At 39.4% G+C, this 13,241-nt stretch overlaps 1 protein-coding gene across 4 annotated transcripts in view; it reads left to right on the forward strand.

Annotated features, from left to right (window-relative positions):
• Window positions 1-13,241, forward strand: part of PIEZO2 (piezo type mechanosensitive ion channel component 2) — a 454,403-nt gene that overhangs the window by 24,159 nt on the left and 417,003 nt on the right. The gene's annotated exons all lie outside the window — the stretch shown is intronic.

The raw sequence follows: 13,241 nt of genomic DNA on the forward strand, positions 1-13,241 counted from the left end.
CTCTCTGCTCAGCAGGGAGCCTGCTTCCTCCTCTCTCTCTGCCTGCCTCTTTGCCTACTTGTGATCTCTGCCTGTCAAATAAATAAATAAATAAATAAATAAATAGCTAGGAATGAGTAAGCTTAGTAAGGAAAGCATTTAAAAAATTGAGAAGGGAGTTGGGGGAAATTGGAAGGGGGAGATGAACCATGAGAGACTATGGACTCTGAAAAACAGTCTGAGGGGTTTGAAGTGGTGGGGGGGTGGGAGGTTGGGGGAACCAGGTGGTGGGTATTATAGAGGGCACGGATTGCATGGAGCACTGGGTGTGGTGCAAAAAATAATGACTATTGTTATGCTGAAAATTAAAAAAAAAAAATTGAGACCAGCCAAAAGTGAGGCCACTTGGGCCAAACATTTAGCCGAGTTGTGAATGCAAAGGAAAAGTTCTTTCTTTCTTTCTTTTTTTAAAAGATTTTATTCATTTATTTGACAGACAGAGATCACAGGTAGGCAGAGAGGCAGGCAGAGAGAAAGAGGGGGAAGCAGGCTCCCTGCTGAGCAGAGAGCCCAATGTGGGGCTCGATCCCTGGACCCTGGGATCATGACCTGAGCTGAAAGCAGAGGCTTAAATCACTGAGCCACCCAGGTGCCCCCAAAGGAAAAGTTCTTAAAGAAATTCAAAGTACTGCTCCAGTAAACACACTAATGGTAAGAAAGCCAAACAGACTTATTGCTGACATGGAGAAAGTCTGAGTGGTCTGGATAGAAGATCAAACCAGCAACAACGTTCCCCTTGAACCAAAGCCCAATCCAGAGCCAGGCCCTGAATCTCTTCAATTCTGTGAAGGCGGAGAGAGGTAAGGAAGCTGCATGAGAAAAGTTAGAAGCTGCCAGATGGTGGTTTGTGAGGCTTAAGGAAAGAGGCTGACATAAAAGTGCAAGATGAGAAGAAAAAACCAATGTAGAAGCTGTAGTAAGTGATCCAGAAGGTCTCGCTGAGACAGTTCAGGAGGGCGGCGACACTAAACACCTTTCAGTGTAGTCAGAACAGCCTCATACTGGAAGAAGAAACTGTCTAAGACTTTCATAGCCAGAGAGGAGAAGTCAATGCCTATCTACAAAGCTTCAAAGGACAAGCTGACTCTTGTTCATTGCTAATGCGACTGGTGACTTTACATTGAAACCAGAACTCACTGACCATTCTGAAAATCCTAGGACCCTTAAGAATTATGCTGAATGTACTCTGTCTATGCTCTGTAAGTGCAATGACAAAGCTGGATGACAGCACATCTGTTTACAACATTGTTTACGGAATATTTTAAACCCACGATTGAGACCTACTGCTCAAAAAAAAAAAAAAAAAAAAAATCCTTTCACAGTATTACTGCTCATCAACAAAGCACCTTGTTGCCCAAGAGCTCTGATGGAGACATACAAGATTACTCTTGTTTTCATGCCTGCAAACACAGTATCCGTTCTGTGTTTGTACCCATGGATCAGGGAGTAATTTTGACTTTTGAGCCGCCTTCTTTAGGAAATACATTTCATAAGGTGATAGCTGCCATACCTCTTGAATCATCTGCTACATCTGGGCAAAGTAAATGAAAAACCTTCTGGAAAGGATTCGCCGTTCTAAATTCACCTCTAAGAACATTTATGACTCATGGGAAGAAGTCAAACTATCAACATTAAAAAAAGTTTGGAAGAAGTAATTTCCAAACCTCATAGATAACCTTGAGGGGTTCAGGACTTCCGGGAAGGAAGTAAGTACGAATGTGGCAGAAACAGTAAAACAAGAATTAGAAGCAGAGTCTGAAGTTGTGACTGAATTTCTGCAGTCTCATGATAAACCTTGGATGGATGTAGAGCTGCTTCTTATGGATGAGCAAAGAAAGTGGTCTCTTGAGATGGAATCTTCTGGCGAAGACTGTTGAATTGACAACAAAGGAGTTAGAATATTCCATAAACTCAGTTAAAAGCAGCAGCAAGATTTGTAGCTTCCTTACCTCTCTCAGCCTTCATGGAATTGAAGAGACTTAGGGCCTGGCTCTGGATTGGGCTTTGGTTCAAGGGAACTTCTAAACACTTCGGAAAACTTGGCACTGCTCACAAAGAGGATCCAAGGTTATTGTCATCCAGGGCTAGAAGGTTGTCTAGTCTTGGGCTAGAGTCTCTTTTTTTGGCAAGGAGCTGCTTAATCTGGCTTTGAAGTTTCTTTCTTTCTTTCCTTGTGGTTATGACAGGGCTTCACAAAACCAGGCTCTTCCCTGAAGCTCAATCCTTTATTCAGAATGAAGTGTCTCCATTTCCGCAGCTATGTGGAGGAAACAATGGAACAGTTTAATGAAGTGTGCTGGTCCTTTAGCACTCAGCAAGAGTTGTGTCAGTAAACAGAGTGATCTCGTTGTATATGTGATAGGAATGACTTATTTCCTTCCTCATGTAGCTGGAGATAATGGCAAAAGTTGGAATTTAAAATTGTTGAAATGGTGCATTCATCATGGCAAGGGCTATGACAACACTGGTGACCAATTATCAATGACTTTATCTAACCTATTGCAATTTATAAAAATGTTCATAGACTTTTTGCATTATAAGCTCAAGAGGGACAGGGACTGTAGTTTCCTTTTTCACTCCAGTCTTTATCCCATACCCCACCGCAGAGCTCAGGTTGCCTGGCAGATGGAGGACCCAGGGTACCTCTGTACTTACCTGTGTATGCCTGCTTGTGTTCCTGGATCTATTTAAGCATTCTTCTCTCATTTAATACTTGCAAGTGCTGTGGGAAATAGGTATTACTATTGTTGGGTCCATGGTCAAAGGAGCGAGAATGATACAAAGCAAAGGTAAAGCAAAGCTTTATTTTGCTCCAAGCCTCAAGAATCAAACTGACAGGCCAGGGCCATCTCTTGCAAAGAGGCGACGAGCCTCGCCTTACAGACTAGCTTTTAAAGGCAAAGGCCATGTGGTTGGGCCTGGCCATGCACAGGTGGCCAATGAGGTTGTAACACAGAGAAAGCTGCGCAGTCCTGCTAGGTCACACATAAGTGACCAATTGAATTACAGTTTACCCTATAGTAGATATTTGAACCAGCCTATCACCTTGGTCAGAATGGGTGCTCAAAAGGCGCCCAAAGGGCAGGGCCCATACTCCTTGGTAGCTGGGGAGACAGTATGCACCCCCACTGATTGAATACCTCCACCAGGCCTGACCCATCTTTGTATTTGGGCTTTATTATCTGGGACTAGTTTCTGGGACTTGTTTTAAGTAAGTCCTCTGTGGGAAGGGGGGCAGGGACAGTTTAAGTTTTACTGTATAAACAACAAAGTCCTTGTTTAATGGGATGGCATCGCTCTGACTAAATAGACCCTTACACTATGTTGACTTTATATTCAAGGTACTGGAAGGAGGAAATAGATTTTACATGAGCAAATGAAAACTCAGAAAAATTACCTTTTTTTTTTTTTTTGGAAGATTTTACTTATTTATTTGGCAGAGAGAGTGTGTGGGTGTGCACAAGCAGAGGGAACAGAAGGCAGGGGGAGGAGCAGGCTCTCCACTGAGCAGGGAGCCTGATGAGGGGCTTGATCCCAGGACCCTGGGATCATGACCTGAGCTGAAGGCAAAGACTTAACACTGAAACACCCAGGAGCCTCCCAAATTAACTTTTTTTTATGGTCCAGTGTCAAGATGGTGCTGGACCCGAACCTGGGTTCCTTATACAACTTTTTGGAGTTTTAGTCTAGGCAAAAAAAAAAAAAAAGGAAAAGAAAAAGAAAAGAAAGAAGAAGAAGAAAGGAAGAAAGAAAGAAAGAAAGAAAGATAGATTCTTAACAAGTACTGATTCTCATGAATGCTCTTAATCTGGATCTTTCCATCTATTTTCTCCATTTCTGCCAGACTTATTTTTTTTTTTAATTTATTTATTTATCTGAGAGAGAGAGAGAGAGAGAGCACACGAGCAGGGGCTGCTGCAGAGGGAGAAGGAGAAGCAAGCTTCCCACTGAGCAGGGAGTCCGAGGTGGGGCTCGATTCCAAGACCCCAGGATCATGACCTGAGCCAAAGACAGACGCTTAACCAACAGAGCCACCCAGGCACTCCCAGAGAGACCTTTTTAAGTTGAAAATCTGCCCATGTAAAATCCAATGCATAAAATGTAGCTTTTAGAATAGAATTTGTTGTCATTTATGCTGAGGAACAGATAAAGGGGCCCGCATTTCCTGCTAGATTTTCTCGATTCTGCCAATGGGGAAGGACCATGCTGTCATCTCTGAGGGTCTAGTCCTGCCTGCAGTCAGGCTTCTGCTGGTGCACTGACAAGGGTCTCGACTGCTGTCTAGAGGGACTGGTTGGATGAGGTCATGCTCATGGTGCTTCCTCTTGTCTGTCTTCACCAGGAACCCATGGCTTTAACTGCTAAGGTTTAAGGTGTTCCACAATCTACACATTTCTTCAAGGACATCTGTCACTAGCACATGTCCTGTAGATGTTTTCAGCTAGCATTTTTGGATTGTTTTTCCTCTGGCACAGCACTGCTATATTTTCTTGCACAGCTGACACAAGAAATCATTACTTGAGTAATAGCAAATGCTGGGAAAAGCTAGGAATTAAATTCATGAATTCCTTGTCTTCATTCCTTTTGGGCCCTTACATAATAGCCATTGTGATCCTGGAGGAATAATACAAAGTTGCCAAAAGCTCTGGTCTCCTGCTAAGTAACTTTCACATATTCAAGTGCAGTTTGCCTGAAATGTCCTCTGTAGGCTGTTGCTTATTCATTTATCCAACAAATATCTCCTGTCTTCTCAGGCAGAGTGCTACCTTATACTTATCTGTGTTCTGCTTAGTTTATCTTTATGGCAAAGGAGGCTGTGGGATCTCTGCCTGGTGTAGAGGTTAACTCAATTAAATCCACTTATGTTCTAGAAAATGAAAATATTCCTTCATAAGTAGTCAGTGGTCAGTCTTTGTATTAGCACAGAATGGTCTCTACCAAGTAGCCCAATTTCGTGAAATTTTACTTGTTTTGAAATTAAAAAGCTTATGGCAGTTCTTTCCCTCTTGGAATTAGCAAGTCTTCATTTCACTGGGATATGTTGGTAATTGAAGTAGCTACTTTACCTGCTTTAAGTTTGTACAATATTGGATGGGAGGGGGAGTATAATGGTGTGTGTCTCAATGAAAGAGTAATATTCTGTTTGCTTACTTTTTAAAAAACCCTACAGATTTTATATGTATTGACCACCTTTAATTTTCAAGGAATTAAATTATAAAGATTTACCTTGTTTGCTTTAAAACTCCAATATGTAAGGATTTTATAAAATTAGACTATCAGTGTATTAGAATGACCCTGCTGTCTGCTCTTGGATGAGGAAGAGTTTATCACTGTGTTTTGTAGAAAACTTGCTACTTTCAAGGACAAGACTCTGAGGCTTTCCCTCCCTACTAATGTTACTAATGAATTTCACTTCACTTTTTATTGCTAGAAAAATCCACTGGTGAATAATTATTTTGAAGAATTTATTTCAGAAGTTTGGTTTTTGTTCTCTATGCAGTCTTGCTACAAATTACCGTGACGTTAGATCTAAAATAAAAAGATGGACCAATCAACCATGTGAGGTGGACGCTATATGTGAATGTTTATTCTTGGGCTGGAATTTTAAGGAAGGAAAATTATCGTTTAGTATTTTATGTAAAACTTGTGAAATAACACTCTTAGTGATCGTATTCATTGCCGTTTGCATCTGCTGAAAGAGGTCACAAGACAGTCCTTGACTAATTGCTTCAATCTGTGACTTTTAGAAGGTAAATCATGCTAATGTCTATGAAAGGCACTGGAAAAATTGAAAAAGTCCCAAATGAGATTGAAAGAAGTCTTCTCATGTAATGCATGATTTTGTCACAAAGTATATATGTTTAGTTCACATTATCATTGAAATGAGTCATTGAGAGTTCACAAAGGAGAACTTATCTATAGATAAATGGAAGGTTGAATACGCCTACATTTTGGTCATGGGAATACGTATTAGTATGTTCTGTCATTGCTGGATCTAATGCTGTAATACGGGTAGTCTCCATGGCTTTGCCACATTTGGTGTCAGAGAAGACTTTGACCTTTCAGGTCATAATATCTTTTGGAATTTGAAAGAAAGATGTGCCAAGAGATACTTGAGAATATTGGGGAGCATGAGCCATTACGGAGCAAACCTAGTTCCTTTGATACGTGAAGTTGAAATAATACTCCCATCAACTTGATTAATGGAAAAAATACAGCCAGCATGATGTTTTGCTGAATTTTGTATTTTTTTAAATTTTATTTATTTATTTGACAGAGAGAAATCACAAGTAAGCAGAGAGGCAGGCAGAGGAGGAAGCAGGCTCCCCGCGGAGCAGAGAGCCCGATGCAGGGCTTGATCCCAGGACCCTGGGATCATGACCTGAGCCAAAGGCAGAGGCTTTAGCCCACTGAGCCACCCAGGCACCCCTGAATTTTGTATTTTTAATATAATTTTATATTTCTTCATAGAGATGATTTGTTCAAAATAAGATGTGATTTAACTTACATATTTTTGTCATTAGAAAAATACATGTAATCATACGTCCTAAAACTACAGATCAATAGAAATAGTAATGTGGCCTTGCAGAGTTAGGTATTTGATTTATATTAACATGAATATCCTCAAAGTCCTATAGCCATGATTACAAACATATGTCGTTAGATTTAGATTTGATTTGCATAACCAGAATTTCCATAAATTGCTGATAATTCTTCAAAACTTTCTTTTTTAATTTTGTTATTTTTAAGGTTTGGGATCACAGGGTGCGTAGCAGTCTTACGCATGGTGGGTAGAATCAGCTGTTTCTTTTCCTATTTGGTAGCCCTCCCTGTTCTCCCAACAGACAGTATGTGCTTAATAAAATGTGTTGCACTGCTTTCCTTCTGCCAGTTCCCTGGGTGGGAACCAGCAAGTGGGTAAGCATTTGTCTTGTTTAAATACCCAGATGCCTAACTTCCCTAACAATGTGAAAAACTCACCAAAGAAAACAAGAAAATGTAGCTAACAATGTAAAGCAACAAAAAATGTCTTTCTGAGGAGAATCTAATTCGTGGTAAATATTTTTCATTAAACATAGATGCCACCGAACCCACACCTGGGTCCCAATGGTATGATCTTGCCAGCGCTTTGTAACAGACACAAAGTTTAAAAGAAGATTGGGTGACATATTAACTGAGTGTGACGTGGTGTTATTCTGGGTTGGTGGAAACTGTGGCTCGAGGTCATTTTTTTTTTTCTTTTAAAGATTTTATTTATTTATTTGACAGACAGATCACAAGTATACAGAGAGGCGGGCGGGGAGAGAGGAGGAAGCAGGCTCCCCGCCGAGCAGAGAGCCTGATGTGGGGCTCGATCCCAGGACCCTGGGACCATGATCTGAGCTGAAGGCAGAGGCTTTAACCCACTGAGCCATCCAGGTGCCCCTGGCTGGTGGTCATTTTAACTACAGATGGGTCTGGAAGGCTGATTGGCACTATGATGGCAGCCTGAGAACATAGGGGGGGGGAGACGTTGAGCCCTAGGCAATTGTGATTGATTCTGCTGGATGCAGTTTTATTATCCTGATTATTTTATAACCATTCCAAATTAAGATAGGGGAAAAAAAAAACCCAACCCCTAAACTTACATTCTGATTACCAAAACCACTGAAGTTTTATGAACTATCAATTAGTGAGTCGTTCCAAGCTGTGTTTTTTTTTTCCACTGCATTCACGTTCATACAATTGAAACTTGAGAAACTACCTTGAGAAATTCTGAGACTAGTAGTTTAGTATATTTTAAGCCCCTGAAAGAAAGCTGTTTAAAATAGTCACCTCCTACGTTAATTATCCTGGCACAGCTGCGTGCTGGCCACCACAAGAGGTAGGGTTCAGATTCAAGTACATGTCGGCGGGCCAAACGCTGAGTTACATTCAAGAACCAAGTTCCGTTGCCTTCTCCCTATTCTGTAAGCCTGCTGTCTTCATATTTCATTGTTCATATAAACCATAGAGGCCAAGTTAACTTCAGCAATTATTTGTGAGAAAGTCACACACACAGTTCTTTTAGAACATAATTAGGCAAAAACAGTTATCAGTTGATGATTTTTTTTACTTGAGCCAGAGTAACTTGGTTTTATTTGTAATCACTTATTAATGTTTATTCTGTTGCTTCTCTCTTCATCCACCCAGGGGGCTCTTTTTTTTTTTTTTTTTTTTTAAATCTTTTCAGTGTTATTTTCTTCCTTTTCTTCCTTCCTTTCTTTCTTTCTTTTTTTTTTTTTTTTAAAGATTTTATTTATTTATTTGAGAGAGAGAGATCACAAGTAGGCTGAGTCAGGCAGAGAAAGAGGAAGAAGCAGGCTCCCCTCTGAGCAGAGAGTCCGATGCGGGGCTCGGTCCCAGGACCCTGGGATCATGACCTGAGCCGAAGGCAGAGGCTTAACCTACAGAGCCACCCAGGCACCCCTAGTGTTATTTTCAATCAGTAAGAATGTTCATTCAACTCTCCTAGCTCTGTCCTTCTTCTAACTTTATATCCCTTTAGAGATTGGACAAAGCAAACTGCAGTTATATAACATGTGACAGGATACAGGTTTCCCTAGAGAGAGATTTTTTTAGGCTTCAATTGTTCTCAAGCCAGGGATTTATAATTTTTTTTTTTTTTTTTTTTTTTTAAAGAGGAAGAGGAAGAGAGAGAGAATCTTCAGCAGACTCCCTGCTGAGTGCAGAGCCCCATGGGGGCTCTATCTTAAAACCGAGAGACCATGACCTGAGCTGAAATCAAGAGTCAGAGAGGCTTAATCGACTGAGCCACACAGACACCCCTCAAGATGGGGATTTGAAAACCTGTCTGCAGATTAGTGTTTTTGTTTCTTGGCCTGGGTCTTTCTCTGCCTGCCATCCACCCATATTACTTGAATTGCAGATTCTTTAAACAGAGTCTGGTGCTTCAGGCTCTTTTTGGTATAATTAATCTAATCTGATGGATGTTTTTTTATTAGACTAGTTCTTTAAGTTAAAACACTGTGAAACAATGGCACTCAACCAGAATTTGTGCCAGTAATTTATCCTTAGGAAACTATTTTACAGTGACATAAGGGCATGTGAGGCGTTTCTCATACTTCTTATTCTACTTCCTGATGGTGTTTTCTTTTTTTTTCTTTTTACATTATTTCTATTATGAAATGTCCCGGCATTATTTGGCATTTGAATGAAATCCAAAGGTTCGGTGCAATCGATTGAGCCTCACTATTTTGTCTAATGTTCTAATGCTGTTTGGAATAGTTTGTCCTCTGCTTAGGCCTGTTGGAAGTGAATGGTGCTAACACATCTCAGAGTTCTCTCTCCCAGCATCTCAATCAATTGTGCAGTGAAGTAGAAAGGAAACAGGTGTGGAAGAGGGCGAGGCTTGGGCAACACCTGAGACCCAGGGCCCCTTAAAAGCCCACGATTAGAGAGGCAGAGTATGTAGTGGTAGAGGTCGCGCAAAGCGAAACTCGAGTGCTCGGGTTCGCATCTGGCTGTTGATGGTGGGTGGTTGGCATAAGCTGTGCTTCAGACGTGCCCATTTGTGCTGATAACAGTACCCCAAGAAATAATTCACACAAGTGGAATGAGTAGATGATGGACTTAGCAGCGGTAAAAATAAACGCGAATTCTGTGGCATGTGTTGAGAAGTTTATGGGGATTGAAGGGAATATAAAAATTGGTACATGTGTGCTGACAACATAAACGCTTAGCCATCCAACTAGTAAATAAACAGAAAGCTTAGTATTCTGAATCAATGGAAGAAAAGCCAGCAAGTTGCTCTTAGGAACGTCTTTGAATGCAGCCTCTGTATCCCTTGGCATTAGAACAGCTGTATTTGAGCACGAATATCCTTGCGGAATTCAGTCTTTTGGAAGCAGAGGGCACTGACTTCATGTCCCTCTGTTGGACCCTATGATGCTCCTGGAGAAGACTGACACCTAAAGAAGAACCCCATTGATTCCACAGACTTCCCATCCAACCTTCTTTCAAAGGTTAGCTGGGTCTTTCAAGTTGATGCCACATTTTGATCCCATAGACAAACAACCAAAGGCCAATTTTCTGTCTGTCTCAACTAGAAATACTTAATTCTTAGGCTTTGGAAATTTTAAGACTTACTGGTGTAGGTGATGAGTCAAATGTAGGGAAAAAGTCCTAAACGACTTATTTTATTACATTGAACTTCTGTAATTCGGCGCAGGATCTGTGCCTCCCTATTCACAGAGAAAAGTTGCACTTCTTGTCACTAGTCCTGTCTCACTTTCAGATTCCTCACTTTGAGGATTCCCAAGATTAAAATGTGAGCTCACTAGCCAGTGAGACAAATTCTTTGAGTTGGCTATTTACAAATCAGATTGTGAAATCTGTATACTGGCATAATTATTGAGAGTGTCCTTAGGTGGTAATGTACATTTTATTTTCCTAGGTGCTCAATAAAATCATGACTCCTACAATTCTGGCCATATTGAGTCTTTCAGTCATTTTGCTTCTCGTCATCTGTTTTGCCTGCATTTTGGTGACTTTGAAGTTTGAAGGCCTTCCTGGGATTTAACTAGAGTTCTTTTAACTTTAGGTATAATTCTCTTCCACAAGGAAAGTGATTTTCAACTCAGTACCATGGGATAAGAAAGGGAGTTTGCAAATCCTACTCATTCACACCCAGGAAACAAATCAAGCTTTACGGAAGAGTATTTTCATGCCTTCTGGAAGCTTTCTTCTCAAGGTTCCTAAGTACATCATCTATTAGTATCTCTGAGGCTTGAATCCATTGCCCATCATGGGAGTCCCACAGCTTCAGAAGTTTCCAAAATCAAATACCAGGTAAGATAGGGAACCCTCATTTTTTCACTTTTATTATTCTTAGGAAATTTCTTATGATACATTTTGGAAACTAGCAATTATTTCAGCTACTCTATTTTTATAGGATACTGTCTCAGGCTTATTATTACCAGATCTAAACATTGTGAACATACTTTTCCTTTCAACTCCAGTGGGTCCTTGAACAACGCAGGTATAAACTGCATGGGTCCACTTACACATGGGTTATTTTTCTTTTTCTCAATAAATACAATGCAGTACTGTAAATGTACTTTGTCTTCCTTATGATGTTCTTAATTATGATTTTTTTCTCTAAGTTACTTTCTTGTAAGAGTTCAGTATATGATACATATGATGTATAAAATATGTGTTAATCAACTGTTTATGTCATTCAATAAGGCTTCCAGTCAATAGTAGGCTCTTAGTAATTAAGTTTTGGGAAGTCGAAAGTAATACATAAATTTTTAGCTGTGCAGGAGTCAGCAGTCCTAACCTCTTCATTGTTCAAGGATCTGTTTTTATGTTTCCTTCTAAAATAGGTCTGAGAAGTTTATTCCAAACCAATGAAAAGTGAAAATATTTATTGATATTTATTTATTTATTTTAAAGATTTTATTTACTTGACAGAGATCACAAGTAGGCAGAGAGGCAGGCAGAGAGAGAGAGGAGGAAGCAGGCTCCCTGCTGAGCAGAGAGCCCGATGCAGGGCTCGATCCCAGGACCCTGGGATCATGACCTGGGCTGAAGACAGAGGCTTTAACCCACTGAGCCACCCAGGCGCAGCTATTTATTGATATTTAGATTTTCTCTCCAAAATGTGCATATATATTCATATTTTGTCATTTCAAAGAATGAAGCTTCTTTTTATAGGCTGTGATTCTCTTCTTTATCCTTATCCTCAACCTAGGACACAAACTTGTTTGATTCAATTATAGCACTTAAAGAGTTTTCAATGTTTACAATTTAGTGCAGGCATTTTTGTCTCATATTAGGGTTGCCAAATAAAATTAAAGGTTCTCAGTCAAATGTGAATTTCAGATAAACAGTGCACTTTTTTTTTAGTATAGTGTGCTTCTTGAAGTATTTTGTTTTACCCACTTTTATGTATTTTGTGAATAATTGTGGTACTACACGTATGTGAATTTTGCGTTTTTCTTGTTTAGTCTTACAACATAATAGCATTTCTATTTTGTTACATAGTCTTAATAGTTATTATATAACAGCTGTATACCATTTACATGAGTTAAATATCGTGCTTATTTAACAGTTCCTGATTTTGAACATTTAGGATATCTCAATTATTTTCACTTAGAACAATAATCAAAAACCTCTCTTTCTTGACCTCAAAGAGATTTAGAAATTGGAGCATGGATAGGGATAAACTCAAACAAGGATTTTCATTCTTTTGTGATGTTAATTTGCTTCATAGACTTTTTAAAGCTTAATAACCATTTATACAAGTTAATTGTCAATTACCAAGTGTGTTATAAATGAACAGGACTTTAAAAAATCTCACATACTTAAAGTGTGAGTATTTACTGCTGATTTCCATGTTTTCATGAGCACTCATTTAATTATTTATAACTAAACCATCCATCCTACTTGTTCTGGTCTGTAGATACCAAAACCTTCGAAGCCCTTGAATATCAAATAGAAAACAATTGATTTTAAACAAAAGACATTAGCTTTGGGGAGAGACAGAAGAATAAAAGGAAAAGAAAATACCATAGTAGGTATGCATTTTTATGTTTGCTCTTATCTATAACTAGATTTAGGTGAATGGCAAAACTACTGAGTTCAAAGTCAAAGTCAAACTAATTGCTCCTCTGTTGTTGATTAGTTAGCTCAATCAGACTTTTGAGTTTTAGAAAGTTTGTGAGCTTCTTTTTGGTTTTGAAGCCCACTAGACTTATCTTACTCTTGGTGATCCTTTGTGATAATCTACAAAACTTTTGTGTTCAGTAGAGAACCGTATAATCCAGCTGTTTTTACCTATCATCTGCCTTTTTAAAATAGGGGTGAAAAACAAAACAAAACAAAACTCTGCCTTAGTTGACATTGAAGGAAAAAAGTAAACAAACCCTTACGTGAGTGGCTATTTACCTATGGTACCCAATAGTCATATGTATATAATGCCTACATAAATACTCTTATATATATGTGTGTGTATATATATATATAGTGAACTTTGCGGCTTTATATACTAAAAACCACCTCCTGGAGTTTCCCGATATATACAAAGACAGTGTTTCTCATTTTCAAACCAGCATCATCAACATAGCCTCACATTTGTTAGAAATGGAAATTCCCAACCCATACCCTGGACACACTGACTTCGAAGCTGAGAGTGAGGGTCAGGTGTCTGTGTTTTGTCA

This window comes from Mustela nigripes, chromosome 8 (genome assembly GCF_022355385.1).
Source record: "Mustela nigripes isolate SB6536 chromosome 8, MUSNIG.SB6536, whole genome shotgun sequence".
Taxonomy (NCBI): Eukaryota; Metazoa; Chordata; class Mammalia; order Carnivora; family Mustelidae; genus Mustela; species Mustela nigripes.